The 21,192-nt window shown below is 41.1% G+C and overlaps 1 protein-coding gene across 8 annotated transcripts in view; it reads right to left on the bottom strand.

Moving 5' to 3' along the window:
• Window positions 1–21,192, bottom strand: part of LOC128222028 (CUGBP Elav-like family member 3-B) — a 155,067-nt gene that overhangs the window by 76,208 nt on the left and 57,667 nt on the right. The window lies entirely within an intron of this gene.

The following is a 21,192-nucleotide window of genomic DNA, read 5'->3' as shown; positions in this document are numbered from 1 at the left end:
TTCTCATCAAGGAAATTGTGGGTTCGAGTTCTCTCATGAAGGAGGTTGTAGGTTCGGTTGTGGGTTCGAGTTCTCTCATCAAGGAGGTTGTGGGTTCGAGTTCTCTCATCAAGGAAGTTGTGGGTTCGAGTTCTCTCATCAAGGAGATTGTGTTTTCGCGTTTTCTCATCAAGGAGGCTTTGGGTTCTGGCTCTCTCATCAAGGAGGTTTGGGGTTCGAGTTCTCTTATCAAGGAGGTTGTGGGTTCAAGTTCTCTCATCAATGCGGCTTTGGGTTCTGGCTATCTCATCAAGGTTTTCTCATCAAGGAGGTTGTGGGTTCGAACTTTCTCATCAAGGTGGTTGTGGGTTCGAGTTTTCTACTCAGGAAACGTTATCGGGATTGATTCAAATAAGCTTGCAGTTGTCTTCCAAAATAAATCGGTTAGTATACACTATCCGTACCAAACTATTACTGTTTTTGTTTATTTGAAATTGCAGATTGACTCAATGTTACAAAAGAACTCAGTGACAGGCGGTTCCAAAATAAAATTTTCAATACACATTTCAACGTAATGTATTACTGAACTGTGCACAAAATGGTTGATTGATTTATTTCTACCAGCTAATTCACTAACCTTAACCGTCACTGATGACTTTGTTTGAACTTGTCTTATCCCTACCCTTACCCTCTGCATCTCTGAGAAACTTGACCCTAACCCTAACCGTATTTTGAAACCCTAATCCTAGTCTTAGCGCTATGTGGAAACCCTAACCCTACAAATGTATGGATACTTTGTTATTAACATGCCCAATAGCTTGTAATCATGAGCAAAACTTCAGTTAATAAACAATCTAAGGAGACAATTGCATTATATCGGTTACCTACACAGTTGCTTTTCCTGGCAAGGGACTAAACTGTCACACTTTTCCTAGAAAAAGTAAGAGAAGTTTCCGCGCATATCTTATAGTGAAGGGAAGAAACACTTTCACCGACAAGTTTTCTGTAATGGAGAATTTATCTCCCTCCCTGGGCTATTTTGTTCATATTCCGTGCTATTTGGTGTGTTTCTTGGCTATTGGTGCATATTCCGTGTCTATTTGATGTATGTTTTTGGCTATTTAGTTCATTTTCCGTGGCTATTTGGTGTCAGTTTCTTGGCTATTTGGTGCATATTCCCTGGCTATTTGGTGTGTGCTTCTTGGCTATTTGGTGCATATTCGTTGGCTAATTGGTGGTGTTTCTTGTTTTTTTGGAGTATTTTGCTCGGTTATTTGGTGTGTGTTTCTTGCTAATTTCGAGTATATCCCTTTGTGTATTTGGTGTGTGTTTCTTGGCTATTTGGTGCATACTCCGTGGCTATTTGGTGCGTATTCCTTGGCTATTTGGTGTGTATCTCGGCTATTTGGAGTATATTCCTTGGTTATTTGGTGTGGCCTCTACGCTATTTTGTGCATATTCCTTGGCTATTTGGTGTGTATCTCGGCTATTTGGAGTATATTCCTTGGTTATTTGGTGTGGCCTCTACGCTATTTTGTGCATATTCATTGGCTATTTGGTGTGTGTTTCTTGGTGTTTTTTTTAGTATTTTGCTCGGTTATTTGGTGTGTGTTTCTTGCTTATTTCGAGTGTATCCCTTTGTGTATTTGGTGTGTGTTTCTCTGCTATTTGTCGCATATTCCGTGGCTATTTGGTTTGTGCTTCTTGTCTATTTGGTGCATATTCCTTGGCCATTTGGTGTGTATCTTGGCTATTGGGAGTATATTCCTTGGCTAATCGGTGTGTGTTTCTTGGCTATTTGGAGTATATTCCTTGGCTAATCGGTGTGTGTTTCTTGGCTATTTGGAGTATATTCCTTGGCTAATCGGTGTGTGTATCTTGGCTATTGGGAGTATATTCCTTGGCTAATCGGTGTGTGTTTCTTGGCTTTTTTGAGTACATTCCGTGGCTAATCGGTGTGTGTTTCTTGGCTATTTGGAGTATATTCCTTGGCTAATCGGTGTGTGTTTCTTGGCTATTTTGAGTATATTCCTTGGCTAATCGGTGTGTGTTTCTTGGCTATTGGGAGTATATTCCTTGGTTAATCGGTGTGTGTTTCTTGGCTATTTGGAGTATATTCCTTGGCTAATCGGTGTGTGTTTCTTGGCTATTTTGAGTACATTCCGTGGCTATTTGGTGTGTGTTTCTTGGCTATTTGGAGTATATTCCTTGGCTAATCGGTGTGTGTTTCCTGGCTTTTTTGAGTACATTCCGTGGTTATTTGATGTGTATTTCATTCATACTAGTAACTGGTTTATATTCCTTGGCTATTTGGTATGAGCCTCTTGGCTATTTGGTATGAGCCGATATGAGTTTCTTGGTAAATTTGGTATGAGCCTCTTGGCTATTTGGTACATGTATATTTCTTTGCAACTCATTGACTATTGTGTCGTATCATGAGAGTCTCTGGTTAATATAGAAAAAAATGAAATCCGACCTACTGAAGAAATAAGTGCGATCATTTGTGTAATTTTTGCTGGAGAAAGTGATATCAGCGATGTCTCCTACTGTTCAAACTTGCCTCTTTAAAAGCTGGAGACAAAATCAATAACTTCTGTACAGACGCCTGTCTCGTATTTAGTCATTTGAGGCAATATTTTGTCTCTAATGGTTAAATCCACGGTTTGTAATATGTATGGCTTTGCCGATAAACAATTATCATTTGATTTTTAAGCCTCCATATAATATGACGTTTTTTTTTACGGACGCGGACCGTTTTTTGTATGTCTACTTCAGCCACGGGCCGTTGGTGGTATGTCTACTTCAGCCACGGGCCGTTGGTGGTATGTTTACTTCAGCCGCGGGCCGTTGGTGGTATGTGTACTTCAGCCACGGGCCGTTGGTGGTATGTTTACTTCAGCCGCGGGCCGTTGGTGGTATGTCTACTTCAGCCACGGGCCGTTGGCGGTATGTCTACTTCAGCCGCGGACCGTTGGCGGTATGTCTACTTCAGCCGCGGGCCGTTTGTGGTATGTTTACTTCAGCCGCGGGCCGTTTGTGGTATGTCTACTTCAGCAGCGGGCCGTTTGTGGTATGTACTTCAGCAGCGGGCCGTTTGTGGTATGTCTACTTCAGCCACGGGCCGTTGGCGGTATGTCTACTACAGCCGTGCGCCGTATGTTGAATGTCTTCTTCAGCAGCGGGCCGTTTGTGGTATGTACACTACAGCCGCGGGCCATTTCAATAATTTTAATAATAATTAGATTCAATTATCTTTAATCTGCAACAACTTTGTGTTTATTTTCAATGTAAGCTAAAATTCAATTTATACAAACATGTAGCAAAGTATTGAAACAACGGAAATAAGATCATTGCTTCACTACTTCCCAATCATCGAAATCACCATTCACGAGGTTGATGATGGTGGTTGTGATTGTGGCGGTGGTGATGGTGGACGTGGTCGCCGTGTTGGAGTTGGTGGTGGTGGTGGTGGTGGTGGCGGCGATGATGCTGGTGGCGATGGTGGTGGTGACTGTGGCGGTGGTAACTGTGGCGATGGCGGTTTTCGTAATGGGATGCTGGTGCTGGTGGTGGTAATGGTGCTGCTACTCGTTTCCGCGATTAATGTGGTATTGACGGTAGTGACAATGGCGATGATGGTTGTGCTGATTGGGATGTTGGTTACGGTGAAGGACAGGTGGTATGGATATGATAGTGGCGGTGCGTAAAGGGGATTGTGGTAGTGGTAGTGATATTGGTGGTGTGGTGGTGGTGTGTGGTGGGTGGTGGTGACTGTGGTAGTGGTAGTGATACTGGTGGTGGTGGTGGTGGTGGTGGTGGTGGTGGTGGTAGTGCTACTGGTGGTGGTGGTGATGGTGGTGGTGGTGACTGTGGTAGTGGTAGTGATACTGGTGGTGGTGGTGTGCTGGTGGTGACTGTGGTAGTGGTAGTGATACTGGTGGTGGTGCTGGTGGTATTGGTTGGCAGTAGTAGCAGTAGGTAGTAGCAATAGAAGTAGTGGTAGTAGTTACGGTAGTGACTACAACTACTGATATAAGGATGATATCAAAAACAATTTGTGTTTATTGTAGCAACATTAACAAAACTAGTTGAAGCTAACACTACGTTACCTACTTATATTTCAAAAGACCGATACAAGTTCAGATCTTATTTGTAGACGAGAGAATGGGGACGGCTTTTACAGCCGTGAAGTGAAGGCGTAAATCGTGAGCGCACGCAGGTGTTTAATTTGAAAGACTGGAATCCTATTTCTGTTACAAAATATTGAGCACATGTGGTGTGAAACGAAAATGTAATCTTTTCCTAAACAATATTGAATGCATCTTTCAAATTTTATTTCATCTCATAAAGTATCAAGATATTTTAATTGTCTGAGGAATTTTAATTGATTTTTAACGATATCTCGAGTTACTTGATTCTAGGAAATTGCATTGCACTCCATATGGTATTTTCACTAGGCATACCTACATAATAATGGTTTGTTATTCCGTGCCGTCCTACATTTATATTGTCATCTGAATTGTATTTACCCCAAGAGTAGTGATATAACGAAGTAACTTAATTGTCCTTATAATTCTATATTTTGATTAATTTCATATGTCATTCCTCTTCAATTTTTAGAAAAGTAATCTAGGACCATATCTTAATTAATCCGGCTCTCACCCCCTCTGATGGCCTTGCAGCATACCCCGTAGATAAATTCTTGCTCTCACCCCCTCTGATGGGCCTTGCAGCATACCCCGTAGATAAATCCTGCTCTCACCCCCTCTGATGGGCCTTGCAGCATACCCGGCAGATAAATCCTGCTCTCACCCCCTCGGATGGGCCTTGCAGCATACCTGGCAGACAAATCCTGCTCTCACCCCTCTGATGGGCCTGCAACATACCCCGTAGATAAATCCTGCTCTCACCCCCTCTGATGGGCCTTGCAGCATACCCGGCAGATTAATCCCTGCAGCATACCCGGCAGATAAATCCTGCTCTCACCACCTCTGATGGGCCTTGCAGCAAACCCGGCCGATAAATCATGCTGTCATTCCCCTGATTGCCTTGCAACATACCCGGCAGATAAATCCTGCTCTCACCCCCTCTGATGGCCTTGCATCATACCCGGCAGATTAATTCTGCTCACATCCCCTCTGGTGGGCCATGCAGAATACCCGGCAGATCAATCCTGCTCTCAACCCACCGCCCCCCCCCCACCTCTGATGGACCTGCAGCATACCCGGCAGATTAATCCTGCTTTCAACGCCCCCCCCCCCCCCCTCTGATGGGCCTGCAGCATACTCGGCAGATTAATCCTGCTCTCACCCCCTACCCCTCTGATGGGCCTGCAGCATACCCGGCAGATAAATTCTGCTCTCACCCCCTCTGATGGCCTTGCAGCATACCCGGCAGATTAATCTGCTCTCACCCCCTCTGATGGGCCTGCAGCATACCCGGCAGATAAAGTTCTGCTCTCACCCCCTCTGATGGCCTTGCAGCATACCCGGCAGATTAATCCTGCTCTCTCCCCTCTGATTGGTCTGCAGCATACCTGGCAGTAGCGCACGTGCGGTGTATAACCTCGATTTAAATGTGACAATGTGTTGTGACTATTGTAAACTCTTGTAAACGTATTCCTTTTCAAATATTATTGAGCCTCACAGTATTCAAAGTGTTGTCGACAAGCCCATACTTTCATTATTTATTGTGTTATAACAGAGCTCAGCACCTGTGCTACAAAGTGACGTCATGTCGGGACGAAGGAAAACGAGTGCTTAAAAACGACATTAGCTCAAATCAAAACGAATTTGCCAGCGATATAACAGAGATGTTGTTTCAGTCTGTGAGCAGTTAAGGTCTGGGGGCGACTTAGGTATTCATAAGGAAGAGAGTTGTTGTAACAGTCTAGGAGCGACTTGGGTATTCATGAGGAAGAGAGAAGTTGTAACAGTCAGGGAGCGACTTGGGTATTCATGAGGAAGAGAGTTGTTGTAACAGTCTAGGAGCGACTTGGGTATTCATGAGGAAGAGAGTTGTTGTAACAGTCTAGAAGCGACTTGGGTATTCATGAGGAAGAGAGTTGTTGTAAACAGTCTAGGAGCGACTTGGGTATTCATGAGGAAGAGAGTTGTTGTAACAGTCTAGGAGCGACTTGAGTATTCATGAGGAAGAGAGTTGTTGTAACAGTCTGGGAGCGACTTAGGTATTCATGAGGAAGAGAGTTGTTGTAACAGTTCTAGGAGCGACTTGGGTATTCATGATGAAGAGAGAAGTTGTATCAGTCTGGGAGCGACTTGGGTATTCATGAAGAAGAGAGTTGTTGTAACAGTCTGGGAGCGACTTGGGTATTCATGCGGAAGAGAGAAGTTGTAACAGTCTGGGAGCGACTTGGGTATTCATGAGGAAGAGAAGAGTTGTAACAGTCTGGGAGCGACTTAGGTATTCATGAGGAGAAGAAGTTGTATCAGTCTGGGAGCGACTTAGGCATTCAGGCGGAAGAGAGAAGTTGTAGTCTGGGAGCGACTTAGGTATTCATGAGGAAGAGAGAAGTTGTATCAGTCTGGGAGCGACTTAGGCATTCATGCGGAAGAGAGAAGTTGTATCATTCATGAGGAAGAGAGAAGTTGTAACAGTCTGGGAGCGACTTAGGCATTCATGCGGAAGAGAGAAGTTGTATCATTCATGAGGAAGAGAGAAGTTGTATCAGTCTGGGAGCGACTTAGGCATTCATGCGGAAGAGAGAAGTTGTATCATTCATGAGGAAGAGAGAAGTTGTAACAGTCTGGGAGCGACTTAGGTATTTATAAGGAAGAGAGTTGTTGTAACAGTCTGGGAGCGACTTAGGTATTCATGAGGAAGAGAGAAGTTGTAACAGTCTGGGAGCGTGGTAGGTATTTATGAGGAAGAGAGAAGTTGTAAAAGTCTGGAAGCGACTTAGGTATTCATGAGGAAGAGAGTTGTTGTAACAGTCTAGGAGCGACTTAGGTATTCATGAGGAAGAGAGAAGTTGTATCAATCTGGAGCGTCCTTGGTATTCACGAGGAAGAGAGAAGTTGTAACAGTTCGGGAGCGACTTTGGTATTCTTGAGGAAGAGAGAAGTTGTAAAGGTCTTGGAGCGACTTGGGTATTAATGAGGAAGAGAGAAGTTGTAACAGTCTGAGAACGACTTAGGTATTCATAAGGAAGAGAGATAAATCTGAGGTAAAGTTTTGGAAAACAGTTTTGCACGGTTCGATAAATTACTAGTATAACCATGACAAAAAGGTTAAAAATCTGAATGGGAAATAATCAACTAGCGGCCTCTACTTCGTGAACCCGTGGACATTGGAGGGTAGTTAACAAACTATGATACCGAGTATCCTCCGTAGCTTATTAGCATTGTCTTAAAATGATCTGGTTCAAGAGACTTTCCTGCACAATCATAAATGCAATTATAATTTATGTTTGGATGACCAAGAACTTTGATATTGAAAACCCGTGCAATACTCATGAGTATCTAGTATATACCTAGTTTATCTCCGTGTGTACATACTTCAAAACCTTGTTACATTGATGTTACACGCAGTGCATTAACGTAGTTCTACTCACATCTTTATAGGATGACTCTTCTTAGTCTATCTTAACTTATTTCATGGTATAAAACATAGAATAATGAACATGAAATATAGCAAGATAAATCAAATAAATGGTTGGTGTCGATATAGAGGACATACTTCCTCGCTCGCAAGATTGGTACCAACCCTGCTTTCTCTATTTTGGCACCAACCCTGCTTTCTCTATATTGGCACCAACCCTGCTTTCTCTATATCGGCACCAACCCTGCTTTCTCTATATACAAAACAATATACATCCAGTAAGAGAAATCGTCATGTGTCCAAATGTTTTTCAAAAATGCAAGATTACTAAATTCATAACACAAGCAGCGGGATATGTTTGTTATTAAAGGGTTTTCCCAGGTTACATTGCATGCACCACTTGCATTTTGTCTAACTAACATCTTTTGTGAGTGCTGCTAGACTAATTAGTGAACTTAGCATTAATTCAACACTCCCACTTGGCAAAACGTCCTATTCAAAACATTCAATTAACTTCGCCCTTATGTTGTTTTGATTTTTTAGACATTTTTACATTTCTGTATGCTCAAAGGAAGATTAACTTTACAGATACTTGCCATAGTTAATTGGAATAAACCAGACGTGTGCACGGTATTGTAAACGTGGAATGCGAAATCCTTCTATGCAAACACAAGGACAATCGGTAAAGCGCGTTTTAATAGCGGATTTTGGAAGTCTTCGATATATTAATCGGGACGGGGCCATTTCATCATAAGTTCAAACCTCAACAAAACAACCAACATTTGTCTATTACATTTGCCCATACACCAATAAAAACAAATCATGTAAGTCGATTCAAAATAAAATAAAGTCAGCAACCGAGCGTTCTATAGAATATATTTAGACGAAACTTTGAGTATTACTCAATTCTTATTGGTCCTAAGTGCACTTTATTGACGGCATGAACGTCGAAACCAGTAATATCCGTCCCCCAGGAATGTTCACGTGCCGCAACGAAACGTTTCAAATTACAATATTGCTACTGGTTACATAATTATTTGACTGTCTATTTTGCGCCAAGCAATTTGAAAAAAAACAAAAAAACAGGAAGGCCAGAAAACGTCCAGAAGATCAATGATTTTTGGATTCTTGGAGACAACCGAACTCGCACGAATATGTGGCTATTACACGTGCTTCTATATTCAGACGGGAATCAGAGACAAAAAAGGATTTCCATGAAAATATAATTACTCCCTGATAAATTCCGTGCGTTCATCAAAATACACACAAATCATATATAATTATATATTTTATTTTTATACATTTTCCCGGGAACAGTTAAAATCCGCGTACCATTCATACACCTGGATCGATACAATTACGACAAGAATGTTGAGATGTTCTATAGTATTACCACTGAGTTGGTTTTGCAGCAGTTTATGGCTTCTATTTGTAGGAGTGGGCCAAAAGTAGTGGCGCGTGCTGAAAGTTCAATATCAGAAACACGTGCACTACTTTAACACCATTGCTTTCACACTTCCCAAAACAGTAGTTTTGCACGTGTGGATAATTTACCTTTATTTTGCACGAAATATGTAGATATATTTAGTAAGCGTGTTTACGTGAAGCGTTTTAGAAACCGTTTATGGAATACGCTCCCATGACACTTGTAAGTTTTACATTTATTTGCAATAAAACAAAGTAAACATTATTTTTTGAGGTATTGCGATCTATTGAAGTTCATACCACATGTGGTAACGTGTTCAAATCATGTATGAAGCCAATAATGGAATATTTTAAACGTTCCCCGCACATCGCACATGATATGAAAACAATAAGGATTGACAATGTTTATGTGAGTGACACAAGCCACTCTTATATATTGCTTATACCAACAATAATATACTGAGAAAACATTCAATGATTTTCTTTTCACAGTTTTTACGAGCTTGTGAATATAATACCGCGACTAAGGTAACGTTACCTTTATAATACACATGTGGTCATTTCACCGTACGACTACTATGAATGTACGCGCATTGTATGCTTGTTTTTAACAGAAACATACTGACATATGAGTGGTGAGAGATTGAAATCTGATGTGGAACATTTCTCTAGAAATTATATAGAACCATCTCCCTGAGAGCTTCTATTCATGGCCGTTGTCTTGTATATTTTGAGTCTTTTGTGCTCAGCTGAGATGCTTGATTTAATGGAGTTAGATAAATTTAGGGACGCACGAATTGAGTCGTATGTGAATCATGTCTGCAGATTTCCTATAGAGACTTCTCGTTTATAATGAGTCGATGCAAAGATCATACCTCGTGTTCCAACAGTCAAAGATGCTTGCGCTTATTAAAGATGACTGCTTAATGGCAAATATGATGACATTACTGGCAACTGGGCATGTCCCTGTAGTTTTCATATTTTATTCATACCCAAATGAAAAACACTAAGACAATGGCAGTAATGTCAGGTGCGTCCAGGCTCCCTGGTTCATTGTTTGCGTCCAGGCTCGCTGGTTCATTGTTTGTGTCCAGGCTCCCTGGTTCATTGTTTGGGGAACAAAACATACTCGATTCGATGAATATAAACACATTCGGAACTCCTCGGCCATTTTTATCGAAAACAACCTCGGATATATATGGACGGTTTACATATACAGAAATCGGTCTGTATAAGTCCGCTGCAAGTAGATCGCGTAGACATTCATTTTAGCAGTTGATTGTTATCCTAATACACGTATAAGAAGAATCATTTTGATAAGTACCTCAAAACTCCCTGCTAAAAGAAGAATTGTCCTCACATTTAGACGGTCATATAGTAAGGGAGACAAGGTTAATCTTTAATTGAAATAGTGTTTACTGAAGTTGTGACGAATTCCATTTAAGGCATTAAATTGTTTACTAAGTAAACTCTTCATCTGCATGCTCGATTCTGTCCATTTTCGAAGAAAAAAAAATACACCACATCGTCGGGAATGCATAAGTTATGCATGTATTATCACCCTTTACAATATGTATGAAATAAAATTATTTTCCGCGCTTCTACCTATATACATTTGAATCTATATGATTATATATAAAAATCAATATATATTTATATAGGGAAAAGGGATTATTAGAAGGAGAGGGGGAGAAAGGAAATGGAGAGAAATGGGGGAGACAGAGGTGGGGGAAGATTGTATAGAAAGGGAAGGGAAAACAGTTATGGAGATAAAGAGGGGAAGAAAGAGGAGGGGGAAGAGAGGAGAGTAAGGGGAGGGCGGAAGACAGGGGAAGGAGGTTTGAGTTGGGAGGGAATTGAGATAGAGGAGAAAGAGAATGGGGAGAGAATGTGGTAAAGAAATATATGGAGTTGGAGGTATGAGAGACATACAAGCGAAAGTGTGAAGTGACAGAGGAAGTAGAGCGAGGAAGCAGATAAAATGCAGAAGTTGAGAAGTTGAAAGCATTTGAGATTCAAGAGGCAAAGAGGGAGAGTGTGCAAAAGGAAGAGAAAGTGTGGGGGAGGCCAAGAGGGGTGAGTGTGTAAAGGGGAGAGAAAGTGTGGGTAGGGGAGGCCAAGACGGGAGAGTGTGTAGAGGGGAGAGAAAGTGTGGGTAAGGTAGGCCAAGAGGGGAGAGTGTGTAGAGGGGGGAGAAAGTGTGGGTAAGGTAGGCAAAGAGTGGGGAGTGTGTAGAGGGGGGAGAAAGTGTGGGTAAGGTAGGCAAAGAGGGGAGAGTGTGTAGAGGGGGAGAAAGTGTGGGTAAGGTAGGCAAAGAGGGGAGATAAAGTTAGGGTAAGGGAGGCAAAGAGGGGAGAGTGTGTAGAGGGAAGAGAAAGTGTGGGTAAGGGAGGCAAAGAGGTGAGAGTGTGTAAAGGGAAGAGAAAGAGTGGGTAAGTGAGGCAAAGAGGGGAGAGTGTGTAAAGGGAAGAGAAAGTGTGGGTAAGGGAGGCAAAGCGAGGAAAGTAATAAATGTTTGATAGATCTCGAAACATGCGCGACCACATACGCATGTACGATGGTGGCTCAAAGAGCCAGAAAGAAAGACAGAAGAGGAAGACAGATTTCGTACCATGCACGACCACACATACGAGCGGTGGCTCTGAGAGCCAGGCTCGAGAACCAGCACCGCTAGTTCCCGTACAAATTCATCCAAGATTTAAAATCCTGGGATTTTGTCATAAAACGAAACTTGAAGGTTTAAATGGCAGATATATATTACATTTCCGTGGAAATGTTATTTGTATAAATTCATGCAGTGGTACAAAAGAAAACTACATGTTATACTTTTATATTTTAAGATCGCTACTCTGGAAAGAAAATTCATCAAAAATGAGTTAAATGCCTTGTTTTAGCGATTTAGAATGATTTTAATGCCTTCCGTTTTAGTTTATTCAGTCTATTTATATTAGTATCAACTATTCTATAAATAAGTGTATTATTACAATAACAATGATATACAGTAACGCCTGTGACTATCACAATGAAAGGTGCGAAAAATAGAGTCATGAATGAAAATTTGACTGTAAAATGTATACCGGCAGAAAATAATGTATAAACTCTTTAAATATGAAGAATTCTGAAACAGTGCCGTATAGAGTGCGACATGGAGGCACAACGCCGCAACAGATATATCACTACATTTAGGTCGCGTAACGGTCCCCCGCATAAAGCACCATTTGAAATACTTAAGCACCTTATGAAGAGGTTTGTATATTTATTATTGACTGTTTTGGGCAAATAATTGATACAAACTTGAAGGAGATAAAAAATAAAAAGTGGCCGAGAAACTAAACATTAAATTGGCTTAGCCTAATGCAGAAAACGCATTATTTAAGGGAAAAAAATGTCCTAAGTCCATTATGATTCGAAATTGGAAGCATACATTGTGAATTTTATTTCACTTCATATCTAACAGGCTTAATGACATAAACTAGTTGTGTAAAACTCTGGCCAGAATCGGAAGCTTTTCGTGATGATCTAGCCCTGCACGACTTTGGTGGCAACCTTGGAGAAGCACGGCTTCCTCGTTATCGCAGGTGAATCATGGATTCCTCGTTATCGCAGGTGAATCACGGATTCCTCCTTATCGCAGGTGAAGCACGGCTTCCTCCTTATCGCAGGTGAAGCACGGCTTCCTCCTTATCGCAGGTGAAGCACGGCTTCCTCCTTATCGCAGGTGAAGCACGGCTTCCTCCTTATCGCAGGTGAAGCACGGCTTCCTCCTTATCGCAGGTGAATCACGGCTTCCTCCTTATCGCAGGTGAATCACGGCTTCCTCCTTATCGCAGGTGAATCACGGCTTCCTCCTTATCGCAGGTGAATCACGGCTTCCTCCTTATCGCAGGTGAATCATGGCTTCCTCCTTATCGCAGGTGAGTCACGGCTCTCTCGCTATCAGAGGTGAATACCGGCTTCCTCGTAATCGTAGGTGAATCGCGGCTTCCGTGTTATCGTAGGTGAAGCACGGCTCTCTCGTTATTAGAGGTGAATCACGGCTTCCTCCTAATCGTAGGTGAAGCACGGCTCTCTCGTTATTAGAGGTTAATCACGGCCTCCGCGTTATCGTAGGTGAAGCACGGTTCTCTCGTTATTAGAGGTGAATCACGGCTTCCTCGTAATCGTAGGTGCATCACGGCTTCATCGTTATCGCAGGTGAATCGCGGCTTCCGCGTTATCGTAGGTGTGTCACGGCTTCCGCGTTATCGTAGGTGAAGCACGGCTCTCTCGTTATTGGAGGTGAATCACGGCTTCCTCGTAATCGTAGGTGAATCACGGCTTCCTCGTTATCGTAGGTGAATCGCGGCTTCCGCGTTATCGTAGGTGTGTCACGGCTTCCGCGCTATCGTAGGTGAAGCACGGCTCTCTCGTTATCATAGGTGAATCACGGCATGCTCGTTATGTAACGTTAATCACGACTTCTGCGCTATCGGAGATGAGTCACGGCTTCCGCGTTATCGTAGGTGAATCGCGGTTTTCGCGTTATTGCAGATGAATCACGGCTTCCGCGTTATCGTAGGTGAGTCACATCTTCCGCGCTATCGTAGGTGAGTTACGGCTTCCGCGCTATCGTAGGTGTGTCACGGCTTCCGCGATATCGTAGTTGAAGCACGGCTATGCGTTATTGTAGGTGAATCACGTCTCCCGCAAAAGCATAATGAATCGCGGCTTCTTCGTTTACGTAGGTGAAGCACGGTTTCCGCGTTATCATATGTGAATCATGGCTTTTCTCTAAAGAAGAGCCCTTCTTTCATTGTTACAGAACACATATATGGATAAGGAAAACAATCGACGCCTTTTCATCGATATTAAAGTTTGCCATAGATTGACCTAATATGGGATGAACCTGGGTTCTTCAAATTACCAGAATGAACCAGTAAACATTTTCTTTAATGTGCTGATCTATCCCAAAAACTGGCGATCTGCACTCGGAAACAATAACAATACCTTTGATTGACCAATTCACGGTATCGGATGGGAATTACACGAAAAAGAACGGTATAAATTCCTTGTTTTGAAGAATAAAGTGCATTGAGTGAGTCGGTAAGATCGTACATTGTTTTCACGAGATATTTTAAGACAGACATGCTTTCAAGCGCCATCGTAAATTAGCAATTGCTCTTCATTCGGTGCACACGGTCGTTTCTATAAAATATCGTGAAAACAATGATTATAATCAACGAATCGAGGACGTTCTTCACCCCCAAACAATGAACCAGGGAACGTGGACGCACCTGACATTTCTTGTGTTGAAAATCGACGCAATACTAAGGTCATTTAATTTAAGATGCACACATAGCCACGAAATGTTGGCTGAGAGAAAACTTCACATTTATTTTGAAATGCACAAACAGTATCATGTTAACGGAACTAGCAGTACATAGATAAATTGAGCTCAATAAAGGAAAATTAATCTGAATATATTTATTTAGGAGAACAATGATCTGTGTTATTATATATACAGTTCTGCAATTGTTAATCTGCTCAGTCTAACCCTATAATTGTTATCTATTCATTTCTGTAAATGTTATATATTCTGTCTTATTATAAAAAATCAGAATAATTTTCAGTCACTTCTATAACACTCGGTTACGCTATTCATATTGCAAACCTTGATGGTTCGATCACACGTAAAGACATGAACTTGGTCCTGTTCCTCCAGTCTACACGAACGTATAGACTAGGTTTGGGTCATGTTCCTCCAGTCTACACGCACGTATAGACTAGGTTTTGGTCATGTTCCTCCAGTCTACACGCACGTATAGACTAGGTTTTGGTCATGTTCCACCAGTCTACACGCGCGTATAGACTAAGACTTGGTCAGGTTCCGCCAGTCTACACGCACGTATAGCCTAGGACTTGGTTATGTTTCTCCAGTCTACACGCACGTATAGACTAGGACTTGGTCATGTTTCTCCAGTCTACACGCACGTATAAACTAGGACATGGTTTGTTCCTCCGGTCCACACGCACGTATAGACTAGGACATGGTCTTGTTTCTCCGGTCTACACGCACGTATAGACTAGGACATGGTCTTGTTCCCCCGGTCTACACGCACGTATAGACTAGGACATGGTCTTGTTTCTCCAGTCTACACGAACGTATAAACTAGGACATGGTCTTGTTCCTCCGGTCCACACGTACGTATAGACTAGGACTTGGTTATGCTTCTCCAGTCTACACGCACGTATAGACTAGGACTTGGTCAGGTTCCGCCAGTCTACACGCACGTATAGACTAGGACATGGTCTTGTTCCTCCGGTCTACACGCACGTATAGACTAGGACATGGTCTTGTTTCTCCGGTCTACACGCACGTATAGACTAGGACTTGGTCGTGTTTCTCCGGTCCACACGCACGTATAGACTAGGACATGGTCTTGTTTCTCCGGTCTACACGCACGTATAGACTAGGACTGACATGGTCTTGTTTCTCCGGTCCACACGCACGTATAGACTAGGACTTGGTCGTGTTTCTCCGGTCCACACGCACGTATAGACTAGGACTTGGTCGTGTTTCTCCGGTCAACACGCACGTATAGACTAGGGCTTGGTCGTGTTCCTCCGGTCTAAACGCACGTATAGACTAGAACTTGGTCGTGTTTCTCCGGTCAACACGCATGTATAGACTATGGCTTGGTCGTGTTCCTCCGGTCTACACGCACGTATAGACTAGGGATTGGTCGTGTTTCTCCGGTCCACACGTACGTATAGACTAGGACTTGGTCGTGTTTCTCCGGTCTACACGCACATATAGACTAGGGAATGGTCATGTTTCTCCGGTCCACACGTAGGTATAGACTAGGACTTGGTCGTGTTTCTCCGGTCCACACGTTAGTATAGACTAGGACTTGGTCGTGTTTCTCCGGTCCACACGTACGTATAGACTAGGACTGGGTCGTGTTTCTCCGGTATACACGTACGTATAGACTAGGACTGGGTAGTGTTTCTCCGGTCCACACGTACGTATAGACTAGGACTGGGTCGTGTTTCTCCGGTCCACACGTACGTAAAGACTAGGACTTGGTCGTGTTTCTCCGGTCCACACGTACGTATAGACTAGGACTTGGTCGTGTTTCTCCGGTCCACACGTACGTATAGACTAGGACTGGGTCGTGTTTCTCCGGTCTACACGTACGTATAGACTAGGACTGGTTAGTGCTTCTCCGGTCTACATGTACACGCACGTATAGACTAGCACTTGCTCATGTTTCTGTCACAGTGTTGACTGTGGTTTCTGTGTTACCTTAGCAATCTAATTGGCACATTTACATTATTTGTGTTCGCTAATTAATCATAATAAAGCTTATAACACGTGGTTGCCTTTCTTGTAGTAAGTTGACGGATGGCAGTAACAGTAGAATGCAGAGTTGGTGTCGTGTTTTGCTTGATATTAATTAATGTTCAATACTCGCACTCATTTCAGGTATGTGACAGGCAGCAAAGTAAAGACAGGGAACACATATCGACTTCCCAGCCTTATAATTTATATGTCTTAAAATGATAACACGATCTGTACTTTTAAAATAACTGTTTGAAGTTAGCTTGTATAACGCTGTTCAGTTCAAGCTCGAGCTGGCTGGGTGCAGTTGTATGTGATATACGGTCCAGTTCAACTTCTATCTGATTGGGTGCAAATCATTTAATGCATGGGATATTATGGTGTAGATTTCTAATGAAATGTGTTGTTTTCTCAACATAATTCCGTTAAAGGAAACTTTACTTTCCTTAAATTAATACATCAGACAAAATACGAATAAGTATTGGCGTTGCATAAGAGTTATATTTTTTTCTATGAAAAAATTACGACGAAAAGTGCTGATAGCTGTCCATTTATTTTTATTTAAGCTGCCTTGCACGCGAGATAGGGATGAACTTTAGGCATTCAGTTTAAGACATCAACTATTACAGACCCTTTCCGAAATAGTTTCATCTTCAGAAGCTAATATTTTTTTTAAAGTTCAGTAAACCAGTTTAGAGAGAAAATAAGGAAACCCAAACCATAATTATCTGATATATTTGAAATATCAGATTCTGACTAATGCTTAACTAGTATTGTGGTGTACTAAATTGCTGTCAAAAACAGAGTAAAACGCCCTTCCGTAAACTGATTTCAATTTTTTCATTTTACATTTTTACCATTTTTACAACTTCTTTATTTTTTGTCTTGGAAAGAGCAATTTTTTGCGTAAATATCTGCAACCAATGATATAAGATTGTTGACAAAAAATCAGATCGTAGATTTTCATATTTCCCTTCGAAAATTAACGGTTAAGAAAAATGCGCAAAACATCAATTTTTGAACTTGAATATAAAAATCTGCGATCTAATTTTTTGTCAGCAGGTTGTATCACTTGTTTCTATGGATTTTTGCAAAAATTGGCTCGTCCCAAGACAAAAAATAAAACAGTTGTCAAAACATTCAATCTGTGAGAATGCAGCTTTAATATCATCTACGCTCGCATTCAAGAGTAACTCTCCATAATCAACTTTCTGTTGTTAGAAGTGTTAACAAATGATATAAGTGTGTCCCCGTATATTTTGCAAATATAGTCAAACACTATCAAGAGCTCCTTCCCCCTTTATTCAAATATGCAGGTTACATTTGTGTGTTAAACCTCAATATAACTGTCAAACGAACAAAGAACTCTTGAGTTATCCATCAGTATACCATTTAAACGAGCAAGTGGAGAGTTATACCCATATCTGGTTATAAAACTAGATTTACTTGCTGCACACATGTCTCACACATTATAAAGCATCTGTTTAGGCCTAAAAAAAATAATGTCTGTTTCGGGTAACCCGACCCTACCTATAAAAATGCGCCGACCCTAACTATTTTTTCCGTTTATGAGTAAAAAAATATACGTTAGCGAATAGAGAGTTACGAAGGGCGGATAAATGCATATTTTAATCAGAATTATTGTTTATATGATAAAACAAAGACAGGCAATGACAGTAATGTAGGAAAGACTGCCATGTGTAAGAAAACACTCTGAACTTACGACAGATTTTGAAAAAAAAAAATCCCGACCTACCCTACCTAGAAATTTTAGGAAGATTACCCTAAACAAACAATTTTTTTTGGCCTTATTGAACACTTGCTGCACACATGTCTCACACATTATACAGCATCTGTTTATTGAACACTTGCTGCACACATGTCTACACATTATACAGCATCTGTTTATTGAACACTTGCTGCACATGTCTCACACATTACACAGCATCTGTTTATTGAACACTTGCTGCACATGTCTCACACATTACACAGCATCTGTTTATTGAACACTTGCTGCACATGTCTCACACATTATACAGCATCTGTTTATTGAACACTTGCTGCACACATGTCTCACACATTATACAGCATCCGTTTATTGAACACTTGCTGCACATGTCTCACACATTATACAGCATCGTTTATTGAACACTTGCTGCACATGTCTCACACATTATACAGCATCTGTTTATTGAACACTTGCTGCACATGTCTCACACATTATACAGCATCTGTTTATTGAACACTTGCTGCACACATGTCTCACACATTATACAGCATCTGTTTATTGAACACTTGCTGCACATGTCTCACACATTATACAGCATCTGTTTATTGAACACTTGCTGCACATGTCTCACACATTATACAGCATCTGTTTATTGAACACTTGCTGCACATGTCTCACACATTATACAGCATCTGTTTATTGAACACTTGCTGCACACATGTCTCACACATTATACAGCATCTGTTTATTGAACACTTGCTGCACACATGTCTCACACATTATACAGCATCTGTTTATTGAACACAACTGCTGCACATGTCTCACACATTATACAGCATCTGTTTATTGAACACTTGCTGCACATGTCTCACACATTATACAGCATCTGTTTATTGAACACTTGCTGCACACATGTCTCACACATTATACAGCATCTGTTTATTGAACACTTGCTGCACACATGTCTCACACATTATACAGCATCTGTTTATTGAACACTTGCTGCACACATGTCTCACACATTATACAGCATCGTTTATTGAACACTTGCTGCACATGTCTCACACATTATACAGCATCTGTTTATTGAACACTTGCTGCACACATGTCTCACACATTATACAGCATCTGTTTATTGAACACTTGCTGCACATGTCTCACACATTATACAGCATCTGTTTATTGAACACTTGCTGCACATGTCTCACACATTATACAGCATCTGTTTATTGAACACTTGCTGCACATGTCTCACACATTATACAGCATCTGTTTATTGAACACTTGCTGCACACATGTCTCACACATTATACAGCATCTGTTTATTGAACACTTGCTGCACACATGTCTCACACATTATACAGCATCTGTTTATTGAACACTTGCTGCACACATGTCTCACACATTATACAGCATCTGTTTATTGAACACTTGCTGCACATGTCTCACACATTATACAGCATCTGTTTATTGAACACTTGCTGCACATGTCTCACACATTATACAGCATCTGTTTATTGAACACTTGCTGCACATGTCTCACACATTATACAGCATCTGTTTATTGAACACTTGCTGCACACATGTCTCACACATTATACAGCATCTGTTTATTGAACACTTGCTGCACACATGTCTCACACATTATACAGCATCTGTTTATTGAACACTTGCTGCACATGTCTCACACATTATACAGCATCTGTTTATTGAACACTTGCTGCACATGTATCACACATTATACAGCATCTGTTTATTGAACACTTGCTGCACACATGTCTCACACATTATACAGCATCTGTTTATTGAACACTTGCTGCACATGTCTCACACATTATACAGCATCTGTTTATTGAACACTTGCTGCACACATGTCTCACACAATATACAGCATCTGTTTATTGAACACTTGCTGCACATGTCTCACACATTATACAGCATCTGTTTATTGAACACTTGCTGCACATGTATCACACATTATACAGCATCTGTTTATTGAACACTTGCTGCACATGTATCACACATTATACAGCATCTGTTTATTGAACACTTACTGCACATGTATCACACATTATACAGCATCTGTTTATTGAACACTTGCTGCTCAGCCTGTTTATCAAATACGTTTCATGTTGATCAGTTGACCCAACACTACATATCCCTCCTTCAACACACAAGTCTCCATGTGTGTTTATCATCAAAACAATTATAAGGAGGTATTTCCATGTATATGTTAATACAGTAAGAGTTATCCACCTAATGTTACTCAAACGAACAAGACATGTCCTCTATAATGTTCGAATGCCGTGCCATAGAAACAATTTCAAGATGTATCCCCATGTATCCATGTATATACGTTAATCCAACAAAAACTATCACCTACATATGTGATCATTATCGAAACAAATTCAAGAAGCATCTCATACACGTGAATCCAACAAGAATGCCCCCCCCCCACTGTATGTCCAAGAAAAAATACATGTACCCTGGATGTTTGATTATCATCAAAACAAACTCAATGGGTATCCCCATTTATGTACAGCAAGAATTAACCCCCTGCATGTATGTCTATAACCAAACAAGAACTGTCCTCTTTATTTGTGTTTATCACTGAGTCAAGTCCATGTATATAGGTTACACACCACCATTGTTATTCCCTATGTAATTCAATGTAAAATTTTAATTTTTAGACAACATTTAAAGGCATTTCGAGCGAATGCAGGCTATGATAACCACATATATTCTTAAAGTACAAGCTTTAAATTACCTTTTAAGGCAATAAAAAGGGGGGTCAAGTTATTCCTAAGAAAAATCACTCCACTTGAAAAACAAACTCTAAAAATTGCACCGTCCGCCATGACAGATCTTCCAAAATGACCTTTCAACTATAGGGCAGCGGTTTATGTTTTTATCTTTACTCTAAATGATAAATCAAGCAAGAATAGATACTTAAGGTATAAAACGTTTCAGGAATAATGATAGTTTTGATTGACAGTGTATTGAGCATGTGAAAACATGTCTATCAATCATAAGAACATTTTTTATTTTTTGAGAATTTTCCGAACAACGGAAGTACATATGACGTTATGGTGACGTCATTCCTATACGTGAACCCAACAAGAGTCGGTTCCCTGCAAAGCATGTTATAAGCGGTACCACTGTTGTGCATAGGAGAAGA

The sequence above is a fragment of the Mya arenaria genome, chromosome 16, assembly GCF_026914265.1.
Source record: "Mya arenaria isolate MELC-2E11 chromosome 16, ASM2691426v1".
Classification (NCBI taxonomy): Eukaryota; Metazoa; Mollusca; class Bivalvia; order Myida; family Myidae; genus Mya; species Mya arenaria.
This window is presented reverse-complemented; position numbering and strand designations above follow the sequence as displayed.